At 41.7% G+C, this 12332-nt stretch overlaps 1 protein-coding gene across 4 annotated transcripts in view; it reads left to right on the top strand.

Moving 5' to 3' along the window:
* ANKRD28 (ankyrin repeat domain 28) overlaps positions 1 to 12332 on the top strand; it is a 783346-nt gene that overhangs the window by 563682 nt on the left and 207332 nt on the right. The window lies entirely within an intron of this gene.

Raw genomic sequence — 12332 nt, 5'->3', positions numbered from 1 at the left:
GGTGTGGGCCAAGCTCTGTGTGCTGCCAAAGGATTTCACAATGTGAATCTTTTCCGGGTTCACATGCTCTACAATATTCCACCATCTAGTGGTTTGGGTCTATAACAGTCCCTATTGTGTTTTTTTTTCTTTTTCTTTTCTGCCCAGAGGGCGACAGTGCTAGTCTCCGAGGACATTTAATTTAAAGCCACAATGCCCCAGCACATGGTCACCATCTTCGCATTATTTTTCCCGCCATTTGCTTCGGAAGCAAAGTTGACGGCTGAAGGTTGACTGTTGAGAAATCAGGAGAAAGTAGACCTATGGTAAATATAGCCATAGATGTAGACAACTCCCAAACAACGACCCCCCACCAGTAACACTAGAGTGTAACAAAGAAGAACAGAATGAGTTTGATGAGGAGTATGGCCAACCCATTCTGTAGGGAGAGCTCGCATAGGAAGGAGGACATAAAACTGAATCTAGAGGTTGGCTTTTCTGAGAGCGGAACATGGCTTCTAGCCATCAAGGCAATCGTCCTTAGATAACCCTACAACACCACTTTGTCAAAAGGTCAGCAGAAACGTGGTGTTCACCTTGAAGAGAACAGGAAGAAACTTTCTGTAACAGACACTTGTGCCATCTCATCATAGAAGAAAAAAACTGTTCTGCACATGCTAGCTAGCATTTTAGATCAGGGCTAAGAGGCTTTTAAAGTATCTGCTTTTTCGAAGGCATTTCCCTAAAGATAGAAAAGAAATGCAAGCCTTCAAGGCAGGCTCGGGTGCACAAGAAGGGTAATGTGCCAGCTGACTTAATCATGGTCAACAGCCAGGAGCTCGAATACTCCACTATTGACAGAACCACCACAGGATGAGGAGACCAAGCCCAGAAGCAGTAAGCTGAATGATTGCAAGGTCTACGGCCACTTAGCCGCATATTTCTAAATCTGTGTATGTGGACACCAGCAATGGGAGGCGAGAGAAAACATGTGCAGAGCGGTGCAAAAAAAGGGCAAAAGAAGTAATACATAACTACAAAGCCATCCCAAATACATGCCTCAAGTCCTTGCTGGTTGCCACGGACACAACCAGCAAGTAGATGTGTACTAGCAATATAACTGGTTGAGTCTCACCTATTAAGCCTAGGCATCATCCAGCATTCCTTTGAGCCTATGTGGAGCTGTGGTGGATGAACAACTTGCAGCAAATGAAAAAGAACACCTCCTGTAAGGTGTTGGCAGCAGAGGATCATCCGGAAGAAAAAAATCGCTTACCAGGAGGCCAATGAAAACCCCTGGCTTCCAGCAGATGCAACCGCAAGCCCAGACCATTTAGGCAGCAAGTGCTTGAGGAACAACCCCACAAGGGCAACACCCTGTGCAAAAAAGATACACTTCTGAAGCTAAATAGAGAGGAATGAGCCAGTGCACAAGAGGATCTGGTTTCCCAGGCAAAGGAGACTCAAAGGGATTCCCTTCTCAGCAAGTTGGGGCAGAGTAGGAGGCTTCCTCTAGAGTGAAGAAAAATCACCTCCAACAAGTGGCTTCTGAACATTATAAATCCTATATTTATTAGAACTTGAAAAAATATCTCCAAGGATCAAGCCAAAAGGGCCAGCTTGCAAAGGAGAACTAAACCCGTTGCAACAGTAGAACCTCCTAGAAATGAGCAAAAATCACAATGTGTACTTATTACTTCCTGATTCCCTAACAGAATCTGACTTTGACACCTATCCTAGTCTTTTGATTCCTGAATAAGTTCATCAGGACACAAACATTCAAGTTATACCACCCAACAGTAAGTTGACCCACTGCTGTTTAATGTGCTGCATACCGACCATCTACCTCAATGAAGCTTGTTTCTACTTCCCTACAAAACACAACCACCAAAACTATTTCGGGTGTGCAAGGGGGCAAACATGAGTTTGATTCGAAGAGCCCCACTGAGCCAAACAAACATGGTACTCAGACGTGGAAGAGACAACGGGCAGTAAAATGATAACCAGTGCTTCAAGCCCGGTTAGTAGTACAAAGTCAGTGGGAGTTGTGCTATCAAGAACTAGCTAGCCTCAGTATAGCAGCCTGGCTCCGTAGGACTTGGTTTGACTACCTTGGCCTTCCAGCCACGTGCATGGAGGTATTAAAGGAGGCAAGACCACATACCACATGTTTTAAACAGCTAAATGAATCTCATTCATACACTGGTGCTGTAAAGAACTGCTGCATAATTTAATAGGGGACACTGCCTTTATCAGATACTTCATAAGTTTGTTGGAAGCTAAACTCTTATGTTTCCATGCAATTAACTCTGTTATAGTTGCATGTAATAGATATACATTGGGAAGGAATCTTTTCACCACACCAGTAATAAAAAGGTTTGTAGAGTGGGTTGAAGAGAATCTCACCACTAAAGTTGGCTACCTCACCAATGGGTAACCTGAATGGTACTCGGAGAGCGCTTGAAACCTACATTTGATCTTAGTGAATAAGATCGACCTCAACTCTCAGCCTTGATCACAATCTAAGTGCTTCCTGTTTTCTTCCAACACCCTAAAACACAGGCAGAATAGTACTACATATACTAGATGTATGGAGTGCAATTATGTACTACCTAAGAGTAACAAAACAAATAACAAAAAGTGACCCATTTTATGTTGCTCATGCACCAGTGAATGAAGGTCTCCTGCTGTCAAAATCAACCATTACAATATAGATAGTGCAAACAATTAAAGTTTGCTATAGCCTAGAGGAAAGTCCCTTGCTAACAACCGAACACCCATTCCACCTGTAAGGACGGGACCACTCCAGCTTTTCTAGGAAATGTTTCCATCAGTGATTTGTGCATATTTTTGCCCCCAAACAAGCACTTCACCACATCCTTTTTTTCAAGGTTAGTGCTGTTTCACAATCTGTGCACACTGAAGTATACAAAAAATGATGGATGGAATGCTTTAATTAATCTCAGCCACTGGCAATTACTCTGGGCTGCATCGCAGTCCATCTTATTTTGTACACCATGTCACCTTAGTTTGACTCACACATGTAATTCATTCCCGACCCTACTCCAATAGGAACGGTCTTCCCGAGCTGCCAGGTTGGGTTCCCCATGAACCAAAACACAAGCAACCCAAGACATGTTTCGCCCCTACTAGGGCTCATCAGTCTGGTATAGCTTGGCTCCAGTGGCACTATGTGCACAGGACCCACATCTGTGTGTGTACCCATCCCACTAAATTGCCACACTGAAGACAACAAAACAGTGATTGATGGAATGATTGAATTCATTTCAGCTACTGAGTTGTCATCAGGCGGGAAGGATCCTGGTAGCCCATTGGCTGGTGACTGGGACCTCCCTAAGGGCACTTTCTGTTGATAAAAGGGGCAATTCTGCCACTCAGAACTCGTATCTTGCTCAACTGGAAAAAGAGGACCGAAGGATCCTCAAACCAGCGAGGAAGAGGCTGCACTGAAGTTGGACTGCACCTGCTGCTCCTTGGACTAGCAAAGTGAAGGACTGTCCCTGCTGTGTTCTGCTTGTGGAGAAGAGGTCCCCTGAGCCCAGCTTAAAACACTGACTCTAAGAGTCAGGTGGCAGACTTCATGCACACAGCATAGAGCCACAAAAGCTGGAGGAGCCTGCTGGGATGAATTGGTAGCCTGGATCACTGCTCCTCACAGCCATTCAGCCCAAGAGACTAGGCCCAACGCTCAAATGTTGCACCTGAGTCAGCTGGACCCGGTGGAGTTGTCGGAGCGTGGATTGGTCACCCACAGGGAGAGTTATTTCCAAAAGAATGAAACTGCTGAATTTACTTTATCCCCAACACGTACCCCAGGGGCAAGTGGGCTTCTGCTGACCTGGAGAAGACTTTGTGGTAAATCGACCCCTGTGGCTGAAATCACCTCGACAGTGGACCAAGCAGTAGCACCATGAAGACCCCTGTCGACTGCACAACATTTTCAGCATCTTAGAGCATCTTCAGCATTCTGTATCCCTTGCACAGGACTACTTCGTAGAAGTCTATGGCAAGGAGCTACTGACACTGGAACTGGACTGAAGAAAGCTTTTGTTAAGGAGGTAACTGTGTTTGGTCGACCTTTCTGGTTCTTCCTGCCAGAGTTGGTCAGTGTAAGTATCCTCATTACAACTTGGAAACATGCTTGTTTGCAGTTAAGTGAAAAGTTGTGATCTACTGTACCTTGTAAAATTCCTATCTGCGGAACCCTCTGGTGGATCCTTTTCATTTAGGTGACTGAAAATTCATATAAATCAAATCTATTTTATACATTTGTGTGGAATTTCTTGTCTTGTTTCATTCTTCTATTGTTTTTGGTGCTGTTTAAATGCTTTACTATTGTTCCTTTGTGTATGCCTGCCTGCTCAGAGACACAGCTACTCATGGTTGAGCTAAGGTATAACAAATGGAACCTGATTGGAGCTAAGGGGATTGGTAGTGTATTACACGGTGAGGTCCCACAACCACACCATTTAATATACCCCATTTCCTCACAAGTAAGGTTTACCATTTTGGATCTCAGGTTGGTGTGACTGTACCTTAAATAAAATCTTCAAATGTATTTACCTCGAAGCAAAGCACACTTTTGATAAATCAAAATATTGCATTGAATCAATTCATAGTGTGCAGTCTGGTATCTTTTTTCAACGGTGACGATCAAAGTGTCAATATTTCGCTACCCATTTTATGAGACGTTCTCACCAGGCACATATCTAGGGTTCCTGTTTGGGGAAGCTTCAACCAGAAGTTATTATTTAAATGTAGAACTTCACAGCATGGTCAAATAGTTTCTGGGTACTTTTTAGTTCATTTGTTTATATGGTTGAAATGAATCTCGATAACAAAACACTCTAGATTGCAATTCCAATAGATTTTGCAATATTTCCCATCGTGAGGCAATTAGAAGAAGAAGGAAACTAACAATTCACATATAGTGGAATGGATAGGTTTCAAAACAAGTAGTCAATATATACATCACTAATATATATTACTTTAAGCATGATAGTTTTGGAATCCAACAATAATTGAAAGAAAACCTTTTCATGAATACACAGGCATGTGGTATTAAGATGAATCTGTCTGTGCTTAAACTTGCTGAACGTTGCGGGACCATCAAAATAAGAAAGGTTTTAGAAAACTGTCTCACTGGAGCTAAAGTTGTTTATAGCAACCATGTAGAATCTAATACCGTATTGCATGACTCTCGTTTTAAAAGTATGGAACTTAGATTGAGTGGAATCTTCAACTCTTCAGGGTAAATCTGTGCGTTTGAAGAAAACATGATTACTTAAACGTGGTGCAGAGCTTACTACACATTAAACAATGTTAGCATCTGTAAACTGTTACAAAAACAAAATGAACTGGTGGTCACAAGAACATAATCAAACCTAGATAATCAAGATGATACAAATGATAGGTACGGTTGTCCGTCCATGGTCTCAGTTTGAGCACTTATTTAAGTGTACACTTAGGAAATAAGAAAGAAATGTTGTGTCCAACACCAGGAGGAGTATCGCATGGGTAGGAAAGCTGCTAGTGTAATCCAAAGGTAATGATACAGACAAAAGATGGTTAATCTAGACAAAGCTTTTATTATCACATGAAGAAACTCCAACCACTGTTACATAGGTTATCATTCAACTCCATCTCTTAACAGACTCCCAGACCTCTGATTTCAAAATATACATTCTAAAAGGGAATCCTTATGAAATATCCAACATAAACCAAAGGGGGAATAAGGGACATATACGAATACAATATAAAATAGATATACGATGCCCAGTAGCCCCCAAACCTAACAACTAGGACAAAACAACATAAATGCACTTTAAGATAGTTTTACAACACAGTTAAGATTCCAGGTGCAGCCATCCTCCAGCTTAATAGCTCCTCAGAAAACCTTGATAACATTTAATGGTTTACTGAAATGTGGAAAGCATTTCCTACTTTTCTGGGTAATTTTATTTTTACCACATCTCCCACCTTGACCTAAAGATGTTTGACTGACGTGGTGTTTATTAAATCTCATCTTCCTTTGCTCTTGAATGCAAAGTTCTCTCATCCTTCCCTCCATCTGTTCAGTCAACTCAGACAGTTCTTTACCATACACTCTCACTTAAGGTGGACACAACTTGGTATGGTGAACACTTTCCTGAATTGTGCAAATCGACTAATTGCAGCGATAGTGAGGCATGTATCTATATTCTTCCACTCTGTGTTTTCCAATCTCCGTCCAACTCACTCCTCTGTTTAGGTATTTAAATCGCTTCCTTCAAGGTCCTGTTAAAACTTTCAACCATGCCATTTGTTTCTGGGTGGTACAATGCACATTTTTGTTTTGTAAAATTGCTGTAGAATCCGAAAACGCTAGCATTGCCTTGGATGTAAATTGCACCCCATTGCCAGTCAAAATGCTTTTGGGGTTACTTCACACGCAATCACTTCTCTCACTAATTTCAGATTTCACCATGACGTCTTGCCATCGTAAAAGTGTGTACATTAGGAACAACCCATACTTGGAAGTGGAGCCGCAGCTACTCGATCCTATAATATCCAAGGAAACATCTTCCCACACTTCTTTTGGAATCTCTCTTTTTACCATAAGTTTTAGACCCTTATCAGACAATTTGCATCAGATCCATCTCAGGCCACCAATAAGTTGTGCTCCATCTTTCCTTTGTTTTACTCCTGCCTTGGTGTCCTTCATGAGCCAAGCATACACAATGCTCCACAGGGCTCGACAAATCCACTCGCCCGCTCGCATATGCGAGGTAGAATTAATGAGGACGAGCTATTTTTAGGTCCTACTCTCCCTTTCTGGCGAGTAGGAAAACAAACTAACTTTTATCCTCTGTCTTTAAAAACGGAGCAAATGTGACAAGTTAACAAGATTTAAAGGCATTTTTATTGCTCACCAAGCTAATGAGTAATAAAGATGCCTTTAAATCTTGTTAACTTGTCACATTTGCTCCGCTTTCAGAGACTGAGGTCAAGTAGGGTGAAGTTAGGTCGAGAAGATTTTTGAAGGTACTAGACCTGCAGGACTAGTACAATTTTTCGGATTTTTCGAGCCCTGCTCAATAATGCTATTGAGAGGTAGCAATTTGCAACCTCAATACAATATCATTGTCGACTGGCAATGCCTGTGAAGCTTTGATGTAACCCATCATACTTTCATCATGAGAACACAAACTATTCCCTGAAACCATACTTTCTATGAGCCTTCAACTTCTCATCATTGTTTAATCCTTACTTCTCATCATTATTTAATCCTTTCAGCCATGTTTTCTAGCACACGACCACCGGTTGCAACACAAACATTAACATCCTCAATCCACCAAGAACCATCATTTTCTCCTGCCTCCTGAACTTCACTTGTTAATCTTGATAAACAGTCTGCTGATTTATTCCTGGAATATATTCCTCTTCAAATTGAAAGCTTCCAAACCCACAATCCATTTACAAATATGAAGAGAGAGTCCAAAGCTTTCTTTCCAAAAGTCTCTTGCAATGGTTTATGATCAGATTGCACTACAAAACGCTCCCCCCAAAATACAGCTAGAGCCTTTTCTCAATAGTGGAATGCTAGTTTCTGCTCCTCTGAGAGCTCGGGAGACCAAAGCCATTGTGGCTTCCTTTCCATGTTGCATTTTCTTAAGGACACATCTCAAACCCTTGTCACAAGCATCTGTAATGACACAGGCTGGCGACCTTTGAGTGATTGTGCTGACGACAAAGCAGATTTAATATCATTACTCATTCCTACAGGATTCCATCCATACAAGCTGAGTTCCTTTTTTGAGTAGCTCTCTGATGCAACACAAATGTTTAGCAACATTTGGCATGTATCTAGCATAATATTCTGTCATACCGAAGAAAGATTGAACTACTTCCTTTCTAAAAGGTAGATCAGCATCAAATAAATGTGAAAGAGCAAATTTTCACTTAACAGTTCCTTATCCTTGAAATAGACAGTGTTGAAGATCCTTAGTGAAACGGCACAGCAGTAAGAATACCCAGTCGTCGCCAAATGTGAAATGTAATCCAAAGGCAATGATCTAGCTGAAAGATAGTAAAGGTAGACAAAGCTTTTATTATCACATGAGGAAACTTCAGCCACAGTTACATAGGTCATCATCCAACTCAATCTCCCAGGCGTTTTATTTCAAAAGATACATTCCAAAAGAGAATAGGTATGGAATAACTCAATACAACAAAAGGGGAATAAGGGACATACCAATAAAATAGATATGATGCCAAATACCACATTTCCCTTTGAAATGCATGTTTTCTGTTATTGTAAATGGATCTTAAAGAAATGTTCCAAAATGTGAAACTTAAGTTGACTGACATTGTGCCCTATGTCTTTTAAAGTCTTACGAGGGAAAATGTCTTCTTGTTTATTACTCTGTTGTTAAAGCAAATGTTGATCTTCCTCCTAGTTTTCACCAAGTATATTTTACTACAAGGACTTGCTAATAATTGGCAACAATTAAAAGTATCAGTTGTGGGTTTCTCATATTGTGACCCTTTTCCCTGATTATTGATGTACTACTTGTCCATGTACAATGGCACTGCAGTGGCTGCAGTTGTAGCATGGTTTAGTATCTCGTTCCAAATTAGTTTTAGATTTAGAGTTATATTGGAACTTTTTGCATACAGTTTCTTTACTCCAGGATTGAACTTTCGTAGATTCACATGCTTGGATAATTCCCCGTCATCGATATGGAGTCCCCGGTATATCTAAATAGCAATGCAAAGTTAACAAATTAGAAACCGGGTCTACGCCCATTTTAGTTTTGTAACATCTCAACTGTTTTGTAAAATAGGCCAAACATAGGCTTCAGCCAATCAGAACACCCTACCCTCTAGAAAACTCCTGAGAGAACTTCAGACCTTCAGATTTTTTACTGCACATCGTGCTGAGGAGTCTCCACTGAGCACTGGTACGTTTTTCTCCTACAGTTCTACTACATAAACCATTACTTTATTCTTTAACCAATTTAGTACCAAATATACCAACTTCTTCAGTATACAGTTCCTTTCTCCTGACTTTATCAGATCTGACAAGAATATCCTCTTCAGAGCCTGTACCACCTTCTCCAAGAAAATACTTCATACTGATGACCCTCACATCAACTGCATCTATTGCCTATATCCCAACCATAAGGCGAAAGATTGCAAGGTATGTCTTACCTTTTCTACCAAGACATTAAGAAACAGTGAGGGGGCCTTCTTATTTGGCTTTCAAAGTTGAAAGCCAGGAAGGAACTACTTTCAAATGACAGTGATGAGGCGTCTTCATCATCTAGAAGATCTTGCAGGCGGAAAAGATCTCCCTCATCCATTGTACACCCTAATAAAGCCTCCAAAAAGACCATTCATGAATCTTACTGGCATATTCTATCTAATTCTCCTCACAGAAGTGAAAACGAGAGAAAAGGACATTACTCTGGGCACAGTAAGACAAAAAAGGCAAGTTCTGAGCCACCTACAACACCTCAGGGCAGGCATGATTTTGAAAAGCCTTCCTTTGTACCCCCTGGGGATAAACCGCAGATGAAAAACTCTACAGTCAACGAAGAATTCATCGTCTATGACAGTCGGCAAAGAAAAAGTTTTCTTTTGAAAGATGCCGGGAATAATGTGACCCTAAGGAACTTGAACACAATCATTGTGATAAACCCTTGTGAAATATATAGGGTGTGTATATATATGTAGGATGTCTCTGCTCCTGACAGCAGACACATAATTATAATTCCGATAATACTTTGAATACTTTGTGTATTATTACTTAGCAACCAACACACTGCGTGATAAAGCTCTTGCCCTGAAGAAGTCCCCATGTTATGTTGTGAGACAAAGTTTTGGCTGTGTCTTTATGGGTTACAAATATGAAAAAAAATTAAAAGAAAGAATACAAAGAATATACACAACAATTTGATACTCTTCTTTGGGGTAATTTGCTGCTACTCAACTATTAGAAGTCATGATTTACTTGTAGCCATTGAGGCCATTGTGATTTATTAAAAAAAAATTCTATGATGGACTAGTTAATCATTTGGTGCTCCTTCTCCTATAATTTTTGAGATTCTCTCCAGTGCCTGGGCACAGAGCACTAACAAAACATATAGAATGAAGTGGAAGTGATTTTGCCTGTGATGTCAGTAATCAAACGTACATCCTTTCTCTGCTTCACTGCATGAAATTTTTCCTTACAGCCTTCTTTGTCAAAATCTGAATTGGCTCACGCATGCATTGTCCATCTAGCTGCAATATCTAATTTTAGGAGGACCTCTTCAGGGCCCTCTTTATGGTCAGCAAGGATCATTAAACAATTTATGAAAGGGCTTTTTAGGGTTTTCCCACCAGTCAGACCTCTTCTTCCGCTCTGGCATCTTAACGTAGTCTTGTCGCAACTGATGAAGCGCTCTTTGAAGCCTATCCATAAAGCTGATCTCAAGTTGGTTTCGTGGAAAGTGGACCTGCTTCTAGCGTGGACTTCTGCTAGAAGAGTCAGTGAAATTCAGGCTCTTTCTATCCGGGAACCATTTCTTCAATTCAGGGATGACTGAGTGGTCCTGTGTATTAGCCCTATATTCATTTCCAAAGTTCCTTTGGACTTTTACTTGAAAGTGCCTCTTATTCTCAAAACCTTCTTCCCGCAACTTACAACGCCAGCAGAAATAGCTCTCCATTCACTGGATACACAACGTTGTCTTAAATTCTATCATCAAAGAAATAAAGCCTTCCGGAAATCACCTCAGCGCTTTGTGGCCTATAGTGCCCCTGGAAAAGGCTATCTCCTATCCAAGCAGAGTATTGCATGTCGGATCTCAAGTGCTATTCAGTACTGCCATCAATCTGCAGGAAAACTTATCCGGGTGCCTGTGCGTGCCCATTCTACAAGGGCACTCTCAGCCCCAACTGCTCTATTTGATGGAGTACCCATCCAGGACGTCTGCAGAGCTGAATCTATGGACCAACAATGTGCTAATAACTGCTAGCTACTATTGATATTTTTCCTTACTCCCAAAAATTGGGATTTCCACAAATAGATCTGTTTGCTACAGTACACAACGTAAAATGTCCAAACTTCACATCCAGGTTCCCACACCAAGCTTCCAAAGGCAAATATGGATGAAATGGTCAGGGATATTTGCGTACGCTTTTGCTCCTCTCCCACTTATTCAGTTACTGGTTTGGAAGCTCAGACAAATGTCCTTAACACGAATATTAATAGCGCCCAATTGGGCTCGCCAACCTTGGTACACTACCCTGTTAGAACTCGCTGTGGTTCCACATCAAAGGTTACATCACAAACCCTCTCTACTCACTCAGAGCCATGGAGAAATCCGACGTCCAAATCCCAAAGAACTCAATTTAGGGATTTGGCTCCTGAAGTCAGAGTTTGGTTATTTACAGTTACCACCAGGCTGTATGAATGTTCTTAGAGGCTAGAAAGCATACTACTAGAGCATGTTATGCTGCTAAATGGAAATGGTTTGTTTGATACAACATATCAATCCACTTGATGCTTCTGTATAGAACATTATTTGTTATCTATTGCATTTACAGCAATGTGGCTTGGCCTATACATCTAGAAGCAGTAGCTGCATATTTGCAAAACAGACATCACTTATCAGTATTCATAGTACCAGTGATTAAAGCCTTCATGGAAGGGTTAAAAAGGGTAATACCACCAAGAATTCCCCTTGCTCCAGAGTGGAACTTAAACATAGTTCTTACAAGGCTAATGGGTCCACCTTTTGAACCAATGCTCAAATGTCAGTATCTGAAAGAAACACGTTAGTTAGATTCCTCACCTTAGAATATCCCCAGGCGTCAGACTGGATCCGGAAGATTTTTCGTCCGCAATACCCCTTGCGCGTCGCTAGGCGTCTTCTGCGGCTCCGCGTCCGTCGTCGGCGTTGTGCGCCGGAATGACGTCGTCGGAGTACTTAGACGCCGCCCTCGCGCGCTGACGTCAGTTCTTCTTTTTTCCGCGCCAGTAAGCGCAGATCCGGGAGAGCTACCCCTTTAGTCAATTTTTGACTAACTTTTTTGATCCTTTTTGATCGAGTCTAGACACCGGTGCCGGTAGGATGCCTGGGTTTAAAGCCTGTACGGACTGTAGCCGACTGATGTCGGTTACGGACCATCACCGCCGGTGACTTTACTGCTTGGGCCTCGATCACGACGCGGAGTCTTGTTCGGACTGTAAGGCCCTGACCTCGAAGGCTAGACTGGAGCGGTCCCGTAAGCTTCTCGAGATTCGCCACTCGGCTCCGCGCGCCTCTCGATCCCGGTCCAGGAGGAGGTCCAAGGATCGGTCG

The sequence above is a fragment of the Triturus cristatus genome, chromosome 10 (genome assembly GCF_964204655.1).
Source record: "Triturus cristatus chromosome 10, aTriCri1.1, whole genome shotgun sequence".
NCBI classification, from domain to species: Eukaryota; Metazoa; Chordata; class Amphibia; order Caudata; family Salamandridae; genus Triturus; species Triturus cristatus.
This window is presented reverse-complemented; position numbering and strand designations above follow the sequence as displayed.